We start from the raw sequence: 20,772 nt of genomic DNA on the forward strand, positions 1-20,772 counted from the left end.
CTTCCTAACACCATTGCACTGCCATCCAAATTTCAAAATGACTTGATAGACAAACCACATGCAAACTAGAGCACATCAAGTACTTGCAATTGTATCAACACTGCTATGTGAGCTCTTTGTATCTGCTTGTGCTTTCTGTTTGTCCTTATTATCATGGAAAATTTTTAATTCATGGACCTTCACCTGTTGATTACCACCCTCCAGTTCCCTGCCTGGATTTATAGCTAATATTTTTAGTGATTATGTCCACATTTCATACACACACCAGTCTCATTTCTGACACGTGCTAGGATTCAGTGTTGAATCCTGGTTGTTTCCACAATGAATGCAGTAGTTGAAACTTGATTCTCTTCAGTGTACTAGTTGTTATTTGCATAGAAAGACACTGACCCTAACACTAACAACTTTTTGGAAATACTACCAAGAAATTCATGCTGAAATATCAGGCAGTCTTCAACTGCAGATTCAATATATGTCTTCAGATACTTGAGCTTGCTCTTATCAACCCATGCTTGTTTGTGCTGTTGGAGCTTTATTTGAAACTACACAGAAGAATTTAAGGACTTGCAGGCCATTTCGAAAAATCTGCTAAAGCCAACATTCAGAGTACTTGCTGCAATAAGGCCTTGAAAGGGCAATGACTCCATGAGGAGCCAGGGATTTAATTCTAGGCTTAAGTGGTTCCCAGCAATTCACCTGTTCACCTTACTCAATTTTCTTGTCTGTGAGTGTTCAAGTGTTCAGTGAAATAGCTGATATGATGAAGCTGATGCTGTTTGGCAGGGAGAAGATTTGCACTTTTGTAAATTTCTCTGTGTCACCCGTTTCTGTATGGTTACTGCCTGCACTTCACCCACTTGGTAATTTAAACCTGGGGCAACTACCAGTTAGTGAGTGGCAATTTGGTAGGTATAACATGTTCATTACCTGAATCAGAACTCAAGATTATATTCTAGACAATAACTGTTATTATCCTTATATTGAAGACAGATAAACACCTTTACAGAAAATAAGTAGCAGGTGGAAGTCCATGCTCTTGGTCACTGGGCTGTACTCCCACAACTTGCAGCATGTACTCAGAGCTCATATCATGCCTTTAGTACTTGCCGGAACAAAGCTTAATTGTGAAAGTAAATCTCTTCGGTACATTCTCAGAGCAAACATCATGTTCTAACTTAAATGGAGATTTTTGGAATTTATTCTCCATGTAAAGTAATCTCTGTGTTCCACTATATGTGCATTTAGAAAATTTACCATATAATGCCCCCAAATTCTTTAGAAGTAGCAATGATACTAGATAATTTTATTACTAATAGATGTAATCTTTCCAGAACTATATTGCATACAGGCAATATGAGGTATGTTATTATTCAGCTAGAAAAGAGACTGAAGTTCAAGAGGTGACCTTCCCACTCTATCCACACCCACTCAAGGTCACTTACTGGAAATAACCTGGCTTACCCTTTCTTATACGAGGGCAACATTAGCACCAGCATAACATCAAGTGTAATGCAGATGATTTCAATCTATCCAGATGGACTCCTTTGCTCTCCCCTACTACCTCCATTCTCTTCTTTAAGATGCTCAGAACCCTACAGGTCTAACTATAGCTAGTAAAGCAACAGTGGATAAAGGCATAACTAAGTCATTTGTGTTGATCATTATTTGTTATTTTTAAGTAAGAAAAAATTTCTTAGATAAGCTGTTAAGGGTTTTGCCAGCTTAATCTACCAATTTGTTCATTTTTATCACTGTTTATCATATAAATTACTTAAGTATTCATGTCTAAAGTGACATCTGTACATAGCTTTAGTAATAATAAATCATTATATGGAAATATGGATTACTCAAATATTTCATGCAGAAGATCCTGTATTGGGGCAAAATATAACTTATTTGGATTGTGGAATGTCCATTTTTTTCCAGTCAGCATAGTTTTGACATGTAGACAGATTCTTTGAAGAACATCAGTAATTACATATAAAAAGAAACTTTCACTTTTTCTCAAACTTACTACACTTCTTTTTTTAAGATTTATTTGTTTTTATCAAGAAGGCAGATTTACAGAGAAAAGGAGAGACAGAGAGAAATTTCTTCCATTGTTTGATGCACTCTCCAAATGGCCACAATGGCTGAAGCTGAGCCGATCCAAAGTCAAAAGTCAGATGCCCAAGGACATCCTCCACTGCCTTTCCAGGTCACATAGGGAACTGGGTTGGAAGTAGAGCAGTTGGGACATAAACCCGTGCCCATGTGGGATGCCGTCATTTGGACATGAAGAATTTGTCAGTTGAGCCAACGTGCCAGCCCCTAAGCTCATTAAATTTCACATTCTAGTCTTAAATGGAAAAAAAGGGAAATTTATGCTTACCTGCATGTGTGTACATTTAGATAAATAGACATGCACACAGAGTGGCATTTAATTACCAGCTATTTCTTCTGCTTCTAATGAAGGAATATAATTATATGACTGGGCTCTGTCTTCCTGGAAGATATTCTGAGAACTGTAGAATCCCGTTACGTGATAGACTATCCCATTACCAAATTTCAGCATAGTTTATTATTCCTTTATTTAAAGCTATCAATTCTTTCATACTTATGCAATTAGACATCTCAGTCATAATTTCATTTTTAAATTAAAAAGTGTTGCCCAATACTAATCAGTAAGCACAAATTGTTGATCCCTCAACAGGGAAAGTAAGCCATTCATAAGTGACTCGTCTTGGTTAAACCAGTGTATGCTGTGTACATTGTGCTTATTGTTTCCGCTTTGTCCTGCTAGGAATCCCAGGAGAATAGAGGGGCCCTTGTGATTCTACATGTCTGAGATTTTTTGCCATTTTTCTTCTTTTGAAGGGTAGTGGGGTACTAAAACTACTTGAGATGAGCTGCCAATCTCCCATGACCCCTTGCTTTCCGAACTTCCAAGTCAGGGAGTAATCCAAGTTGCTTTTGACTCTGGCACTGAAGTCTTCCAAACCCCATCAAGTCTCCCAAACCACATTTTGCAGATGTCACAGGCTTCAACGGTTTGGTTTTTCTGTTTGTTTTGCCTCTCTGAAAGGGTATCATTAACAATTCGTAGAGTCTTAAAATATGCACATTCAAAAAAAGGATATGCACATTGTTTAGTTAACAAAATTCTAATGGTCAGATATCAAAATAGTTTTTAAAAATACTATAATCAAATTACCTAAAAGTTTATTGGCATGCAATTAGTAGTGTATTCTACGTAATATCTCCATATTTTCATAGTCTTATTCAACATAATTTTAACCCCAGCCATCACTGGAATTAGTTGATGTAAAATTTATAACACTAAAAGTTTGTCCTGGTTTGTTAAAATTTTTCTTGCTTTTTATTACTTTCCAAATGTGGGCATATTTTGTTGTTGTTGTTCAGAATCATTTATTAGTAATCTACATTTTTAAAAAGAAACCTTGCCAAAAGGCAAAATTTTAGGCAGGTGTTTGGCCTTTACAGTTGAGATGCCAGTTCAGACACCCACATCCAGTCATTACCTGGGTTCAAGTTTCAGCTTTGCTCCCAATTCCAACTTCCTGCTAAGGCAGAGCCTGGGAGGTTGCAGGTGATGGTTCCACTGGTTGAATCTTTGCCATCTAGTGGGAGACCTGGGCTGGGTTGGCAGTTTCTGGCATCTGCATAGGAAACCAACAGATGGGAACTTTCTTTTGTCTCTATGTTTCTGGCTGTCTCTGTGCCTCTTAAATAGTTTTTTTAAGGTGAAATGAGATATAAATCTTTCAGCTTTCTTTCCTTGTCCAAACTAAAAGAGTTAAAACATAATTGCCCTAATCAGTTATAAATATCATTTGTCTATTTCTCGTACCTCATGTACATATCATATTGTTATAATCAATGTGTGTAATGAGAAAGCAAAACCATGAAAATCATCAAAATATTAACCTGTTAATTTTTCTTTATATTATTTCCAAAACTTTAAAATAATATATTGAATTTCACATAGATCACTTTCCTTTTAGAGAAGCAAGAATTTTTAAGTTATCTTAAGAAAAAATGATTTGCCAAAGGGAGATCTATCTAAAATTTCTGAATTTAAAAGCCCAAATAACATTACTTGTTTGGGATGGTAGGGAGATATTGCATAGTTAACTGGAAAAAAATATGGTACATGTCACCCTTTTTTTCTAAATAGTTCAAGAGACAGGCATGCTAGAATTTTATTGTAAGAATATACCTTTTTACAATTATTCAGAATGGCCTTGTGGCCAGTAATGAAATCTGCCCAACTTTTTTCTAATTGTGCTCAACAAAATCAATAAAGTTAAAATGCATTAATGAAATAGAAGGGTAAACGTTGGGTGTCATTGGAGTCCATACTGTTATCTGTTCTACTTTGAGACTCCGAAACTTCCAAGTAGCGGTTGACTATTAGCAACAGAGCAAAAGTTGACTGATACAAGTAGCTCAAAGACTGAAACTAAAAAGGATGGAGCATGCAGCAAGATGCAGGGGAAAGACTGCAGAGAACCTCTCAACATGAGTCATCACCCTAGGAACAAGGACAAATCCTACTCAAATCACAAAAACACACTTCACGCAAATCACCATCACTTTACATGGTTTGATTTGAATAACCAAATCAATGTCAGACTTTGGCTTGTTTGTTTTTGTTTATTTGTTTTATTTGTTTTTATAACTTGATGATACAGTTCCATAGGCTCTGGGATTTCCTTTGCCCCCTCCACAAATTGTCCCCCACCACTGATTTCTCCTATATTATTACAATGGTATAGTCCTTCATAAACAGTCATAAGTCCCTCATTGAGCTATTCAAATGTATCCTGACATTGTAGGTATGCACGGTGGCAGACAGTCCGGCATCCTATTGTCAAGATACGGTCAAAAGGTCATTGGGAGTCCATCTTTGCTTTGGAAGTGGAAATGCATACTCTATTGTATCTTCATATCTCGATATGCTAGTCTCTATTACACAGTTATTATACACCCCTTTAAATGAAAATCCACAAAACAAAATCAACCACCAGGAAGAAAAAAAAACAAAATTAGCAACAATAATATGCTACTTAATGACCAATGTATCACTGAAGAAATTAAAAAGAGAAAGAAAAACCTTGTTGAAGCAAATGATAATACTGTGTGACCTATGAGTAAGAAAATTGATAAGAAAAAAGCCTTTTTGAATAAATGAAAATAAAAACAAAATATCAAAACCCCTATTGAGCATTTACTTTGCATGAAGGTTGCCTTATATCAGAAAGAACATATATTTGTCCTTTTGAGATTGACTTATTTAACTGAGCATAATGGTTTCTATTAGGACCATTTGGTTGCAAAGGATAGAATGTCACTCTTTTGTAATGGCTGAGTAGTATTACATTGAGTAGATATGCCAGTTTCTTTACTCCTCTTTTGACAGGCATCTGAGTTGTTTCCATGTCTTCATTATTGTAGATTGTGCTGTTGTGAATATAGGATTATAAACCCCTTCCTCATATACAGACTTCATTTCCTTTGGCTATATTCCCAGAAGTGGGATAGCTGGGCCATATGGCAGATCAGTTCTCAGTTCTCTTAGCACTCTCCATCCTGACTTCCGTAGCGGTTATGCCAGCCTACGCTCCCACCCACAGTGAAGGAGGGTACCTATCTGCCCACATCTATGCCAGCAGGTGGTAGTTATTATCAAATGTTCAATAAGTCAAGATTTAACCCATTGTGTTATGTTAAAGTCTTTGACTATCAAAGTCAGGTTATCCTTGTAGTATCCAAGTCTAACATAGAGCTGTAAACGTTAGGGTGCTACTCCAATTCCTCTTGCAGAGCCTATTTTGTTATTCAAGAAGAGGAACCCATGAGCAGAGGGGCGTTTCTCAGTACCTTTGGCAGTATCCTTCCCTACTTAGTAAAGTGGCCAGGACTAAATGAACGAGAACAAATGTCCTTTCACCCCGGGCCTAGAGCCAAGGCCTACTGGCAATCAGGGTAGAATGTCTTCCAGGGCCATGGGCTCTGTCGTCCCATTGTTTTGCTTAGAGAATGGGCATCTCTGAATCAGCACATTGAATGATTTCTCAAGCCTGTATTTTTTTAAATACTGTTAACCATGCCTCCCCTCTTCTCTTTTTCTCACATACAAATGGCAGTATGTGTTTTATTGGAAAGAGGTGAGATCAAATTTAAAAAAAAGAAAAACAGCACTGTCCAACAGGAGCAGAACATACGCTACATAGCTAAAGTACACGTGAAATTCATTTAAGTAATTAGCCCAGTTAGTCAAATATCAATTCATCATGTAATCAAAATTAAATGTTACTTATGAACTATGTTGCATTTTTTTTTATGATTTGTGAGTGGGGTTTTTTTTTTTTTTGAAGATTTATTCATTCATTTGAAAGGAAGAGTTACAGTGATAGAAAGATTCAGCCAATGATTCGTTTCCTGAAATGCTGTAATCCCAGGCCAAAGTCAGGAGAAGCCTAGAGCTTGACTGCACTTGAGCTTGCTACCTGGCTGGGAGATGCCCTGTCACTTAGGCCATCCTCCACTGACTTCCCAGGAACGTTAGCCGGGGATGGAATTCAAAGTGGAGCATTCCAGCCATGATCTAGCGCTGAGAGCTGGGATGCCAGCAGGGCAGGGGGCAGCTTTGCTTGCTGTGTCCCACTGAAGTTAAGTGTATATTTTACACACCCAGCACACCTCAGTTTGGACTAGCCATGTTTGAAGTGCTCAGTAGTCACGTGTGCCCCGTGAATCCTGCAATGGAGAGTCTGGGTGTGCAGCATGTCTTTCATTGCAGCACAATATCCTCCTTGAAATGCCCAACATCTGATATTTTGGTTCTCAGTCTGAGTAGAGTCTTTTACAGAAAAAAAAATCCATATATATTAATATTTTAATCTTAATTCTAACACACACACACACACGGAGGAATTTATATCTTAGCTTTTATGAACTATCCAAATTTCCTTTAAAATAATCCTGAAAGATTAAATATGTTCTCCCCCCATGCCTTCTGAAAGAGCCTGCATGTGGATTATCTTGTGCATTAACTGGTCGCTGTATTTAGTGCCGTCAGAGCTGCTGACTCACTGCCCATGAATGGCCCTGCTGCCTGCTGCGGTGACTGCTTGACCAAATGCCAGTGATGGCCGCCTGCAGCTTCTGAAAAGCTGACCTTGTAACAGCACCCACATTCTTGTGGTTACTTTTGTTAACATCTTCACAACTCAAAACCTGTTTGCAAAACAAAAGTATCATGAAGTATGAAGTTGTAAAGGCAGCTGTATTGCTGTTCATTAAATCGAGTGTGACAAAGCAAGCAAGGACACAACAGCAAAGAAATGAATATACAGAGGCAGCTGTCTTAGAAGTTGACGTGGGAGCTACAGACACACATTTGGGGACAGCGTCAAACAACACAGACATCTAGATGAAACAGAACTGTCATGAGATCTGTTTAACTTTCCCGGGATCCTGTGTTAGCTCTGCATGACCGAGTCATCTAAAACTCAACTTACTTTTTCTACATTGAAACATTTATCCCATTCCACACTCTAAAACACTTCTCACAAGTGCACAAAGGCTGTAAGATGTTCTCAATTAATTAATGATTACTACGATACTACTAAATACTTAAAACGTGGATCAAATTAATGGTAACTACTAGAGAGTGCTCTAGTTGGCACATAAGTTGATCATTTGTGATGTGCTCATCTATACACGTAAGACTCAGTATCTACTTTCCAGGCAGCTGCACGCACTGCTGACCTAAACTCCACCAGAGTAAAATGTTTGAGAGTCTTGTCTTTTTGGTGATCATCTCTAGACCTGGTGCATCATCCAAGTCCCTATTCCAGTTGATTTGTTGCCCCTCTGTCAACTTTTACCCCATAGCCCAATCTGCACTGACAGTAATATTGCCCTGTGGCTCACATATAATAGCCAAGGTCAGTGTTGCTGGTTTTGTGAGATGAATGACAGATTTCACATAGATGAAAGCTTTCAGGAGACAAATGAGCATTCAGTTGTTTTAGCATGTTCTAACCACAAGAGGGAGGCAGAGGCCCCCCTCTATCACCTTTTTTTCAATTCTACCCCAAGAGAGAAGTGGTGCTGGAAATGAGTAGAGTTTAAAGATCCGTGAGAAGAGGGAGAGAAATTAAAGATTTGGAAAAAACAAAATGTAGTAACTCCAAACTCTACCAGTGTGCTTTATTTGGATTACACCAGTTTGAGGCAACGTTTATAAATCCAAAGATTCCATCTAAAAAATTTGGATTTCAGATTTTTTTAACTTCAACATAGGAAGTTCAAAAATAGGAGTTTCAAAAATAGGAAGTCATAGCCCAGCTGGTTCTGTGCCTCACTATGACACATACAGAGGGAACTTCAGTCTTTACACAATGCACATGTCTTCATTTCTACTGCATTGCTATCGTCCTTTATTATTTTTTTCCAATACAGCAACTTGTTATGAATTAGATGAGTTTGGTGGTGGTGGTTGGGGGGGGGGGTGTATACAAAGTTTTATATCAAAAGAAGCAAAAAGAAAAAAAGAATCAGGTAAACATCTAATACATGTCAAGGGAAAATAAGAGAAAGTCTATTTATCTGAAACAGAAAGTAATATCCATTGGGTAAAATATGCATTGGGATAAAAGTGTGCTTAGGTCTCTGAGATGCACAGTCAGCTGGTTCTCTCATTTTAGATCATCTGGGCACTTCCATGAACTTGGAATGTCCTGTAGTTCACTCAGACTCTCCAGGTCATTGCTTCTGACAGTCCAGTGCACACATGTATCACACACTCACCCTTCATTGGACAAATAGCTCCTTACCCTTTTATTCTTGAGTCTGTCTCCTTGGATTGCATTTTCTCCTCTCTCTCTCTCTCTCTCTCTCTCTCTCTCTCTCTCTCTCTCTCTCTGTCATACACACACACACGATGAAATCTGGAGATTGAGTTGAGAGAAAGAGCAGAAGTTGCAGGAAAGATATTGCTTAAAGTATTTGATCTAGGCATTAAGTCGAAGGAGTCCCTGGGACTCCTTGTGATCTAACTTTTTGATTACAGGCAAATCTTTAGAAATAATTTCTTACCAAACTTAGTTTGGATCTGGGATTGGATAGACCCTGAGAGCTGTTAAAATATCATCTCTCATTGCCACTAGTTTTAACCATTTTGACTCTTTTAATATTTGTCATGATGAACTACACAAAGATTTGCAAAAAAACAATCTATAAAGGACAGACTATCAATCATTGTACTCAACAAAGAGTAAGAAAAAAAAAGTGTCTGCATGTAGCTTATACCCCCACAGAAAAGCAGAACTTAAATTTGGGTTTGGTTAGAATAAAAAAATTCCAGAACAGCTGAGCTTCCGATTTCCTCCAATCATGGCTTTTTGGTCTCAAAAGCAGCAGTAACATCGATATTAGTGGTGCTAATACTGATATTAGTCAGGTACTGTGTAATAGGCAGCTACTGTGTAACACCAGTTACAGTTCTATTTTAGAAGAATGGACAGCGAAGCTTGAAATGGGTGCTTAGCAGCTTGTCCAATATCAGATAGAGATTTTGCCAGTGCCAAGATGACATTTGCTGGTGGTTCTGTCTGATCCTGCAGCTTGCACTCAAGGACTTTCCAATAGTTCATTCCTTCTAGGACAATGGTTCTAAAAATGAAGTCACTAAGACACTGTCAGGGAGTCTCTGAGGTCAGAACGTATGTTAACAATACTTCTACCGGGAGAGGAAGATGGCCGACGTAGGAGGAAGACTGTGAGGGAGCAGCTAGTGAGAGAGGGATAGAACGCTACAGAAGCAGCAAAGAGGAACAGCAGAGAACCGCAGGGAGAGGTCCGTGAAGCTCCCTGGGACAGTGTGGAGCCAAAAAGATCCACACAACTCGGAAGAACAACGAGAACGGAGCAGGGCAAAGGCAGAGAAACCGACATCCCACTCCAGACCTGCTGAGTCACTCTTGAAAACGGCCTGACGGGAGACGCGGCCAGCTCGGAGGCGGGGAGATCAGGGGGATCGTCACCGGCGGGAGGCCTTCGGCAGCGGTGGAGGCAGACTGCAGCGGCCGGACGTTTGGTGAGCTGGGGGTTGACGTGGCAGCCTCCGCATTTCTTGCCCCCTGCTGAGGCTACAGCCTCAGAACGCGGAGCAGACGGCCGAAACTGTTGGGTCTGTGTGGAACTACGTACAGTGGTGTTGTGTTGGTGGCTGAGGGGGCCCCGGGAAGGCGCATCGGATGTTCTTGCGCTGAGGGGACCAGTGCGGCTCGGTGCGCAGAGGTAGCTGGCGAGGGTCTGGAGTCCCCCACATCCTGCCTGGTGAGTGCTTGAAACCACCAGGACTCTGAACGCCGCACCGAGCGGGCTGGGCGCCCCGCCTACAGCAGCAGCACCTCCGTAGCGCAGGTGTCAGGTGACAGGAGAACTCCTGCACCAAACTGACACGGTGCGAACCTGCCGCCGTGAAGTCATTATAACAGGGCGCCTGGGCCACTCCTCCGCTAAGGGCCTGTGTGGGGGAGCCACACGGGAGCAGGGGCTCTGAACACCCACACACCACGAGTGGTGGATTCACTGCATAAGAGCCACGCCTGGAAAGTGCCTCACCCACAGTCCCGTGTGTGGGAGACGCACCAGGTGGGCTCTGAAAAACCCTGCAGTCCCTGACACGGAGAACGCAGGGAGAAAGCACATAAAACCTTCTACGCCCTGCGGATTCCCGTGAAGGGAGCACACCCAGAGAGCGCCTCCATCCCGCCACGCCCTGGGGTGTCACACCTGTAGAAGAGGTGCCCAGAGTGTGCCTGGAATCCACTGGGCCCCCAAGGTGGTGCTCTACAGCCCCGGGCCCTGAGCTAACGCACCAACGGGCCTTGAAAATTACCACGCCCGGCAACACCACGCCTACAGGCTCCAATCTCTACAGGAAAGCACCTGACAGCCCCTCAACACACGGGCCCATTTGCCTCACCAGAATACACCAACGCAATGGGAAAAACCACCAGAAAGAGTTGTGCTCCAGATGAAAGAGCCAGCACCCCACCAAACAAGGGCCAAAAGCCATTATCAATATCGACGATACGAGATGAAGACATGGAAGTGTTACCAACAAAGGAATTGATGAAAATAATGCTAAAATCTCTCAGAGACGTGGACATAAAGCTGGAAGACCTCCAGAACCGCATAATCACCGAAATACAACAAATCAAAACCAAACTGGATGCCCAAGATAATAAGATTGAAAGCCTCATCAACAGAATAAATGCGGCAGAGGAAAGGATCTCTGAAACAGAAGACACACAAAATGAAAGTGCCCAGCGAATTAAACAGCTGGAGACAAACCTCAGCAAAACTAATAAAATGATGCAAGAGATGAAGGATTACCTTAGAAAATTGAATATTCGGATCATCGGCCTCCCCGAGGGAGTAGAAAGAGAATCTGGGATGCAAGCAGTGCTCGATGAAATTATACAGGAAAACTTCCAAAACACTTGGAACACGAACCCACCCCGCATACAGGATGGACAGAGAACTCCCAACAGACATGATCCAAAGAGATCTTCACCCAGACACACGGTGCTCAAGTTCTACTCCAATGAAGACAAAGAAGGAATCCTGAGACAAGTACGAAGTAGAGAAAAGATCACATACAGGGGAAAACCCATCAGAATCACTGCTGACTTCTCCGAAGAGACCCTACAAGCAAGGAGAGAATGGACAAAGATCTTCCAAGTCCTGAAACAAAACAACTGTCAACCAAAAATAATCTACCCAGCAAAGATCTCATTTGTATACGAGAACGAAATCAGATACTTCAATAGCAAAGAAAAACTAGAAGAATATGTCTACACAAAACCAGCTCTGCAAAGTCTCCTTAGAAATGCGCTAGTCCCGGACAAAAAGGAGGCAAATCACAAACAAAGTTGGCAAATAAGAAGGTCTCCAAACTAAAGGCCGCACCAACAAGACAATTACATAGGCAACAACACACACACAACACAATCACATGGCAGGGCAAAATTGCAACCTCTCAATTTTAACTCTCAACACAAATGGTCTAAATTCACCAATCAAAAGACAGAGATTAATAGAATGGATCATCAAACAAGACCCAACCATCTGTTGCCTACAAGAAACGCATCTAACCAGAAAGGATGCAAAGAAACTGAAAGTGAAGGGATGGAAAAAGATATTTCACGCCAATAGACGAGAAAAAAAAGCTGGGGTAGCTATCCTAATTTCAGACGAGATAGATTTCATTCTAACTAACATCAAAAGAGACAGGGAAGGCCATTTTATACTGGTGAAAGGAATGATCCATCAAGAAGCAATCACCATCATTAATGTTTATGCACCGAATCTTAATGCACCTACTTACGTAAAGCAATTACTTACAGACTTAAGGGAAGACATAGACACCCGCACAATTCTTGTAGGCGATCTCAACACACCTCTAACAACAATGGACCGGTCTACGAAACAAAAACTCAACAAAGAAACAACAGAGCTCACACAAACAATAGAACAACTGGACTTAGTAGACATATATAGAACTTTTTATCCTAAGGCCACAGACTATACCTTCTTCTCAGCGGTGCATGGCACCTTCTCCAGAATCGACCACATGATAGGACATAAAGCGAATCTAAACAACTTCCAAAACATTAGTATCATACCATGTACCCTCTCAGACCACCATGGGATGAAACTGGAAATCAACAACTCAAAACTCCCCAGGAAGTATAGGCACTCTTGGAAATTGAACAATATGCTATTAAACGAACAATGGGTCAGAGAAGAAATTAAAGATGAGATCAAAAAATTTATGGAAACCAATGAAAACTCTGATACAACATTCCAAAACTTGTGGGACACCGCCAAAGCAGTGCTACGAGGTAGATTCATCGCAATCGGAGCCCATGTCAAGGCCCAAGAAAGACGCCAAATACAGGAACTAACCTCACACCTCCAGGATCTGGAAAAACAGCAGCAGAAGAGTCCCACACACAATAGGAAACAAGAAATCATCAAAACAAGGGAGGAGATAAACCAAATAGAAATCAAAAAAACTATACATAAAATCAACAAATCAAAAAGTTGGTTTTTTGAGAAAATAAACAAAATAGACACTCCACTGGCCCGATTGACCAAAAAAAAACAAGAGAAAGTGAGAATCAATAGCATTAAAGATGAAAAAGGCAACATAACAACAGACACTGCAATCATTAAGAAAATAATTAGAAATTACTACAAAGAACTGTACTCCCACAAATTTGAGGACCACCAAGAAATAGAAAAGTTCTTGGACTCCCACCACTTACCAAAACTCAGTCCGGAGGCAACTGCAGAATTAAATAAACCCATAACCGAGGTAGAGATTGAAACAGTCATCAAAGATCTCCCAACGAAAAAAAGCCCAGGCCCAGACGGCTTCACTACAGAATTCTACAAAACATTCCGAACAGAACTAACCCCAATCCTCTACAAGCTCTTCAAAACAATAGAGGAGGAAGCAACCCTCCCAAACTCATTCTATGAAGCTAACATCACCTTAATCCCAAAACCGGACAGAGAACCATCAGAGAAGGAAAACTACAGACCTATTTCTCTGATGAACATTGATGCTAAAATTCTCAACAAAATCCTAGCCAATAGAATTCAAAAAATCATCAGACAGATCATTCATCCGGATCAAGTAGGATTCATCCCTGGAATGCAGGGATGGTTCAACATTCGGAAATCCATAAATGTTATAAACCACATCCAAAAACTGCAAAACAAGAACCACATAATAGTTTCAATAGATGCAGAAAAAGCTTTCGACAAAATCCAACACCTCTTCATGCTAAAAACTCTAGCCAAAGTAGGCATAGATGGGAAAATCCACAACATAATCAAAGCAATTTATGAAAAACCCAATGCCAGTATCATACTGAATGGAGAAAAGCTAGAACCCTTCCCACTGCGATCTGGAACAAGACAAGGGTGCCCGCTATCACCACTGCTATTCAACATAGTCCTAGAGGTACTTGCAGAGGCCATAAGACAAGAAAAAGAAATCAAAGGCATACGTATAGGAAACGAAGAAGTCAAGCTTTCACTATATGCAGATGACATAATCCTGTACATAGAAAAACCAGGAGACTCAATACAGAAACTGCTAGAACTTATACGAGAGTTTGGCAGAGTGGCGGGGTACAAAATTAATGAACGAAAATCAACAGCCATAGTGTACGCAAATAACACCAAGATGGAAGAAGATCTAACCAACAGGATACCATTCAAAATAGCAGAGAGAAGTATGAAGTATTTGGGAATAAATTTAACCAAAAGCGTAGGAGACCTATTCGAAGAAAACTACAAACTATTTAAAAAGGAAATTGAACAAAACCTCAAAAGATGGAATAACATCCCGTGCTCCTGGATAGGCAAAATCAATATCATTAAAATGTCTATACTACCACAAGCAATATACATTTTCAACGCAATTCCAATCAAATTGCCCAAAACATTCTTCACGGAACTGGATACAATGATTCAAGAGTTCATCTGGAAACACAAAAAACCACGAATAGCTAGAACCATCCTGAAAAATAAGAAGTTAGCAGGGGGAATCACAATCCCGGACCTCTGGACATACTATAGAGCAGTGGTTATCAAAACAGCCTGGTACTGGCACAAAGACAGAAAGGAAGATCAATGGAATAGAATAGAAGCACCAAAAGGGAACCCACACAAATACAGCCAATTAATCTTTGACAAAAAGACCAATGACAACTCAAGCAAGTGGGAAGGACTCTTTAGTAAATGTTGTTGGGACAACTGGCTGATAGCCTGTAGAAACAAAAAGATAGACCCACATCTATCACCATACACTAAGATCCAATCTACATGGATAAAAGACCTAAACCTACATCCAGAAACCTTCAAACTCTTGCAGGAAAATGTAGGAAATACCCTGCAAGACCTAGGAGTAGGTTCCGACTTTCTAAGAAGGACACCAAAAGCAATAGCAGTTGAGAACAGAATAAACAAATGGGACCTCATCAAACTAAGAAGCTTCTGTACAGCAAGGGAAACAATCAACAAAGTAAAAAAGCAACCCACAGAGTGGGAGAAGATCTTTGCACACGATATAGGCGATAGGGGGCTAATTTCCAGGATATACAAAGAACTTCAAAACAACCAAAAAACCAAAACAAACAAACCACTCAAGAAATGGGCACGGGAAATGGGCAAACATTTCACAAAGGAACAAGTCCAAATGGCAAACAAACATATGAAAAAATGTTCCAGCTCCCTAGCAATAAGGGAAATCCAAATTAAAACATCGATGAGGTACCACCTAACACCAGTAAGATTGGCCCACATAAACAAGAACACCAACGACGCTTGCTGGCGAGGATGCGGGGAAAAGGGAACCCTACTCCACTGCTGGTGGAGCTGCAAATTGGTACAGCCTTTATGGAAATCAGTCTGGAGAACACTCAAACAACTCAAAATCTGCATACCATATGACCCAGCAATAGCACTCCTAGGAATATATCCAAAACACCTGTTTTACGACAAACCAACATGCATCCCTATGTTCATTGCAGCACAATCAGTAATTGCAAAAACATGGAAGCAACCGAAATGCCCATCAGCAGAAGATTGGATAAGAAAGCTTTGGTTCATCTACTCCATGGAATACTACTCAGCTATTAAAAAAAACAAAATGCAGTTCTTTGTGGCTAAATGGGCACAACTGGAAACTATAATGCTAAGGGAAATGAGTGAATCCCAAAAGATTAGATACCACATGTTTGCCTTGATTTAACCTGTAATTTTTTGTTTGATTGTTGGTTATTTTTTGAACCTGTCATTGATACTGTCTCAACCCAGATGTTTCGAAGAATGGAACTTGCATTATTTTTAACATATTGTCTACCCATTACTATGTCAATTAATTCCATAATGTTGTATATTGATACTGAGGCCTTGTTGGGGCTTTTAACTGACCGGATCTTTACTCTGTTAGACCTATCTTCAGACCATAGAAGGTCTCCCCAAGAGGCCACTGAACTTATCTGGACAATAAGACGCTGAACTTTATGCTAGGCATGTGTTTGCAAGCAATGAATCTCAACTGAACTTGAACTATGGTTATGCAACAAGGTGGAGGAATCCACCATGGGGGGAGGGGTATGGGAGGGGTGGGGGGGATCCCCAGCGCCTATAAAACTGTACTACATAATACAATGTAAGGAACAATAAAAAAAAAAAAAAAAAAAAAAAAAAAAAAAAAAACAATACTTCTACCATATTATCTCTTTTCATTATGTGGACATTTTCACTGCTGGTCTGCATTAGTGGTGGATGAAACTGCAGGATCCTTGCTGCGAATCAAGGCCGAGGCACAAACCACTAACCATCATCACCACTCCTTACACTTATTGCAAAAAGCAAACCAATCCAATGACATTAGATGTTAAGACCCTAATATGCATGTTTTCAATATTCGGATAGTGTTTTTTTTTCTTAAAAAGCCCAAAGTGGCAGGACAATTTACTGATATTAAATTCAATAATATATCATTTCTCTTAATTTTTATAGACAGCACTTATCTTTCCAGAGCCACATGAATGTAGTAAGTCAGAATCTGAGTAACCCTGTGGTGGCTGCTAGGACACTGGCATTTAGAAAGTCATCGGTCAAGGTCAAACTGCAGCGCCAGAACAGAGTTAAGTGCATTATCTAAGGGACGTATACCCATATGACACATAAAGACAAAAAGGGCCGTACTTTCAAAGCCAGTAGTAAAAACAAGAGAAGTTTAATTTCCCTACCAAAATGATTACAGTTGAAAATGTGTCCAAGTAACTGCTATATTTGCATATAAGCCACTTCACAAAAGCCATCTTTGTGGCTACATTTCCATGCATATGAGAGAAGAAGAATCTCTATATCAATAAGAATTCCATGTGGTTCAGAAAAATTCAGGGTTGTGTGCGAGCAGCACAGCACTCGGCTTCCCATCCCTGCTTCTTGTTCACTCTTGTAACTGATAACACACCCCTAACGTGCTTCTCCAAATGTGCTCCTCTTCCCATCTTTCTAGTTGTAGTTATTCTTGACATCATGGTGGAAATGAGACATAGGTGTCATATTATCTAATGAGAAAGTTAAATAAGAATAATCTCAAACTTTATTTTTTATTTTTTATTTACTTTAATCTCAGACTTTAAAAAGAGGAAGTATTTATGCTGAATATGTGTGAATCACTAATAATTAGCCATAAGAGGTGTTTTAAAACCTGAAAAAAAGGTTGTACATGTATATAGTGGATAACTGTCAATTTCATTTATGAGTATGTGAAGTGATATGCAGGGGTGTGTTACATGCTTTAGTATATATGTGTATGAAAAATCGAAAGTAAATACATAATATCTTCAAAACAGTTTCCTCTGATGGGATGTGGGTAAACACAATTTTCTTAATCATCATATTTTCCACATTTCCTAGAAAAGAAAGATACTTTGGTTGAAAATGAAAGCATTTAATAACTGTTTCCTACCATTCCTTGATCTGTTTCTAAATCAAAGTTGCTTTTGCATAAATACTAGCATATATTTTAATCATCTTTACATTTCATATTTTAAAGAAGAAAAAAAAACTATAGACACGCAAGTGAGTTTTTGGCTATCGAGTATCTCTGCTGAAATTGCCCAGTGTGGTCTAAGTCATTAAACATATCCTATCAGGGGAGCTGTCCCTTTAAAATGCAAATATCATCTGGGTGAGCACCTGCCTCAACTTGACAGTATGATGTAACAGAAATAAATGCAAAGGAGAAACAGAGCTGAGGAGTCCTTTATAAAGCACCAATTCCGTCTCAGCACTTTAAAACAGTTGTGTAAATACCCAGCTGAACTGATGTTGACAGGCAAGCCCCCGTATCTTTTTTGTAAGAGTTCCTCAGGGTCAGCAGAACCGTGGGCTTATGGTGCAAAAAAAAACCACATTTGCCACTGCTTGATTATGTTCATTCCTTTTGACATCTATTTTTTCAAATGTTTTCCTCCATGTTTTATCTGCCTTTAACCTAAGTGATGAAGTATGGTATTTTTTAAAATTTCTGGCTATTGATGAAGTATCAAGAGTAAAACAAAATTCTCCACCACTATCTAACTCTTGCTCAAATATTCTCTTACTGTTTGTTGTGCATTACAAGACATAGATATCAAAGTTGGAGATGGAAAGTGAGGCAGTGCCCTGTACTCCGGAGCTTCAGAAAGTTCATGCACAAGCAATAAAAAGATAAACTCATCGTGGTGAATAAATGAGAAATCCATGCATAAGAAGGCTCTTCAAAATTGTTCATGAAAATAAAACAGCAATGAATTTCAAAGTTTTTTCCACAAAAATAAACTTTTCATTCATTTTCTATGAGCTTGTTGAAGTTCCCTTGCATATATACATAGAACCCTAGAATGGCTAAGTAGATTTTTCTGCAATCAATGAGCTCTATTTGATGAAAGTAAATAGCAAATGCAGCCCCATCTGAGATTAAATTAATGCCCCATGATTATTTGACCATGGAGTTCAAAACTTCCAGAATCATCATAGTCTCAGCAAAAGTTCGTTTGGCACACAGATGCCATAAAAGGAAGAACCCACCTGTGTGTGCTCCTGCTCTTATTCAGTAGGACCACCCAGACCTGAGCAGCTAACCTGAAAAATCACAACTTCTTTGTCTCAGAAGCTTGAGGTACAAGCTATGCCCTTCAGAGGTAATGTCTATAGATCCAAGATATCCTCAATTTCATGCTATGCTCAGTGCCAACTCTTTAAAACAGTGGGAAATCCAAGAATCCCTAAGCACCAATCCCACCTCCTGCTTTTAAGTGTCCAGTAAGGCCTGACCCCCCAGGAGCTTCCTCTCTGACTCTGACCTGTTATCCTTGCTTTTGGGCATGATTCTGAGTTCAGTGCCAGGCCATGATTCCAAAGACATTTTACTGTAATTTCCTAAACCACTTCACTTGTATACCAATAACAATCTAGCACATTGTGTCAATTCATTTATGCTGCAAATTTGTAGGAATCAGGTGAGAAAACAGGGTTTTCCAATTTTTCCACTCTCTATAATCTACTCAAATTACAAATTAGTAAGAAATATTATTTATCATTAATACAGCTTGCTGGAGTTGATGAAGAAATAAAACAACTGAAATTGAACACATTCTTGTAGAGGGATTAAAAAAATCATGATAATTGCACACGACAACAAGGTGCTACAGTGACGGCACTCGAAGGATGATGTGGCAATACCAAGGGCTAGAAAATGGAGAGGGTTTAAGAGTAGACCTAAGAGATACACAACAATGTTCAGAATGGATATAGAGTTAAAAGAAGCTTCAGGGGATGGGGGAGGGGAGATTAGGCTTACTTCTACAACTTCAGAGGTCTAGAAGGACCTGTAGCATTACAACTGACAAGGATATGAACAACCTAGACCAAGGTTCCTCAAAACCAATGCTGCTGACATTTGGAAATGGATCATTATTTGGTTGACGGTGTGAGGTTACTCTGTGACTTCTAGGATATTCATCAGCATCCAGACCTGCATGTACTGGATGTCAATTACATCTCCTCCTATGGCAATTAAAATGTCTCTGGACATTCCTAATTGTGTGGCTGGGAGAACTATTATAACGACAGATAAATATGTTGACATATTATCATTCCTAGATTTGTGTGTCTAAACTACCCCAGCTCCAATTTAGGCAGGAAAGAAAGAAAGGAGGGAAATTCCATTGCATTCTAAGAATTATATCTATTCACTTCATTGAATCTATTCTAATTAGCATCACATGAACACAAACATGGATGAGAATTGTGTTGTAGTAAATATCATGCATTTGCTGTGACCCTGAAAAATTCAGTGTATTCATAAGTTCCTTTAAACCTGAATTGGAAATAAAAAGCAAAAGTAACTTGGAAGATGACCACAGAAATATTACTCACTAAATTATGTACTTTTTTAGTTTTGTTTTATGTTTCATTGTCATTATGTAACTTTTAAAATTAGAACAAAAAAATAAAACATTTACTTGGAAAAACAAAAGAAATATCCAAAAATATGCTGTAATAATATATTTAGTCCAAAGAATACCAAACATGTGTATGTACCTAGAATCTAACAATAGAAAATATTATCAGGCTTTAATGTAAACAACAAGAGTGAACTATATCTGGAAAAACTATTTCCTGCTAAATCACTCTCATATAATAATGAGTAAATATGAAAATTTGGATTTAAGGAAGGCAATTTATTGTTATTGCAGAACTGTTTCTATGTCCCTAAAGCCATGAAGTGCCTGAAGCCAGTCTTTAAAGCTAAAGCAAATATTTTGGTCATTTTCAGTAATGTCAATTATTAAGAAATAGTTGTGGAGAGGCAAGCACAAGATTGGAGCTGGGGGCAGAGGGCACCTGTCCCCCATCAAAAGTGCCAAGTTCAGCTCCTTCTGTGACTCTCATTGCCCTTGGATGCTCTTTCCTTTCTGGGACCCTCTTCCCTACTCTTTTTATTCACCTTACCACATGATTTTCTGACCTTCAACTTTCTGTTGCTTTAAGCCATGTGACACCTTACATAGTAACCTCCAGCCTGGGTGGTGCCAGTGTGAGGAAAGAGGAGGCAAAAGAGAAGGGTATTGAAGGAGACTAACTGGTGAGAGATGGAGGTTATAACAG

At 39.5% G+C, this 20,772-nt stretch overlaps 1 protein-coding gene across 5 annotated transcripts in view; it reads left to right on the forward strand.

The window, feature by feature from the left end:
- The window catches only part of DTNA (dystrobrevin alpha), a 301,963-nt gene that overhangs the window by 126,900 nt on the left and 154,291 nt on the right, over positions 1–20,772 (forward strand). The window lies entirely within an intron of this gene.

Source organism: Ochotona curzoniae, unplaced genomic scaffold (genome assembly GCF_017591425.1).
Source record: "Ochotona curzoniae isolate NIBS_2020 unplaced genomic scaffold, NIBS_Ocur_1.0 contig_43, whole genome shotgun sequence".
Lineage (NCBI taxonomy): Eukaryota > Metazoa > Chordata > Mammalia > Lagomorpha > Ochotonidae > Ochotona > Ochotona curzoniae.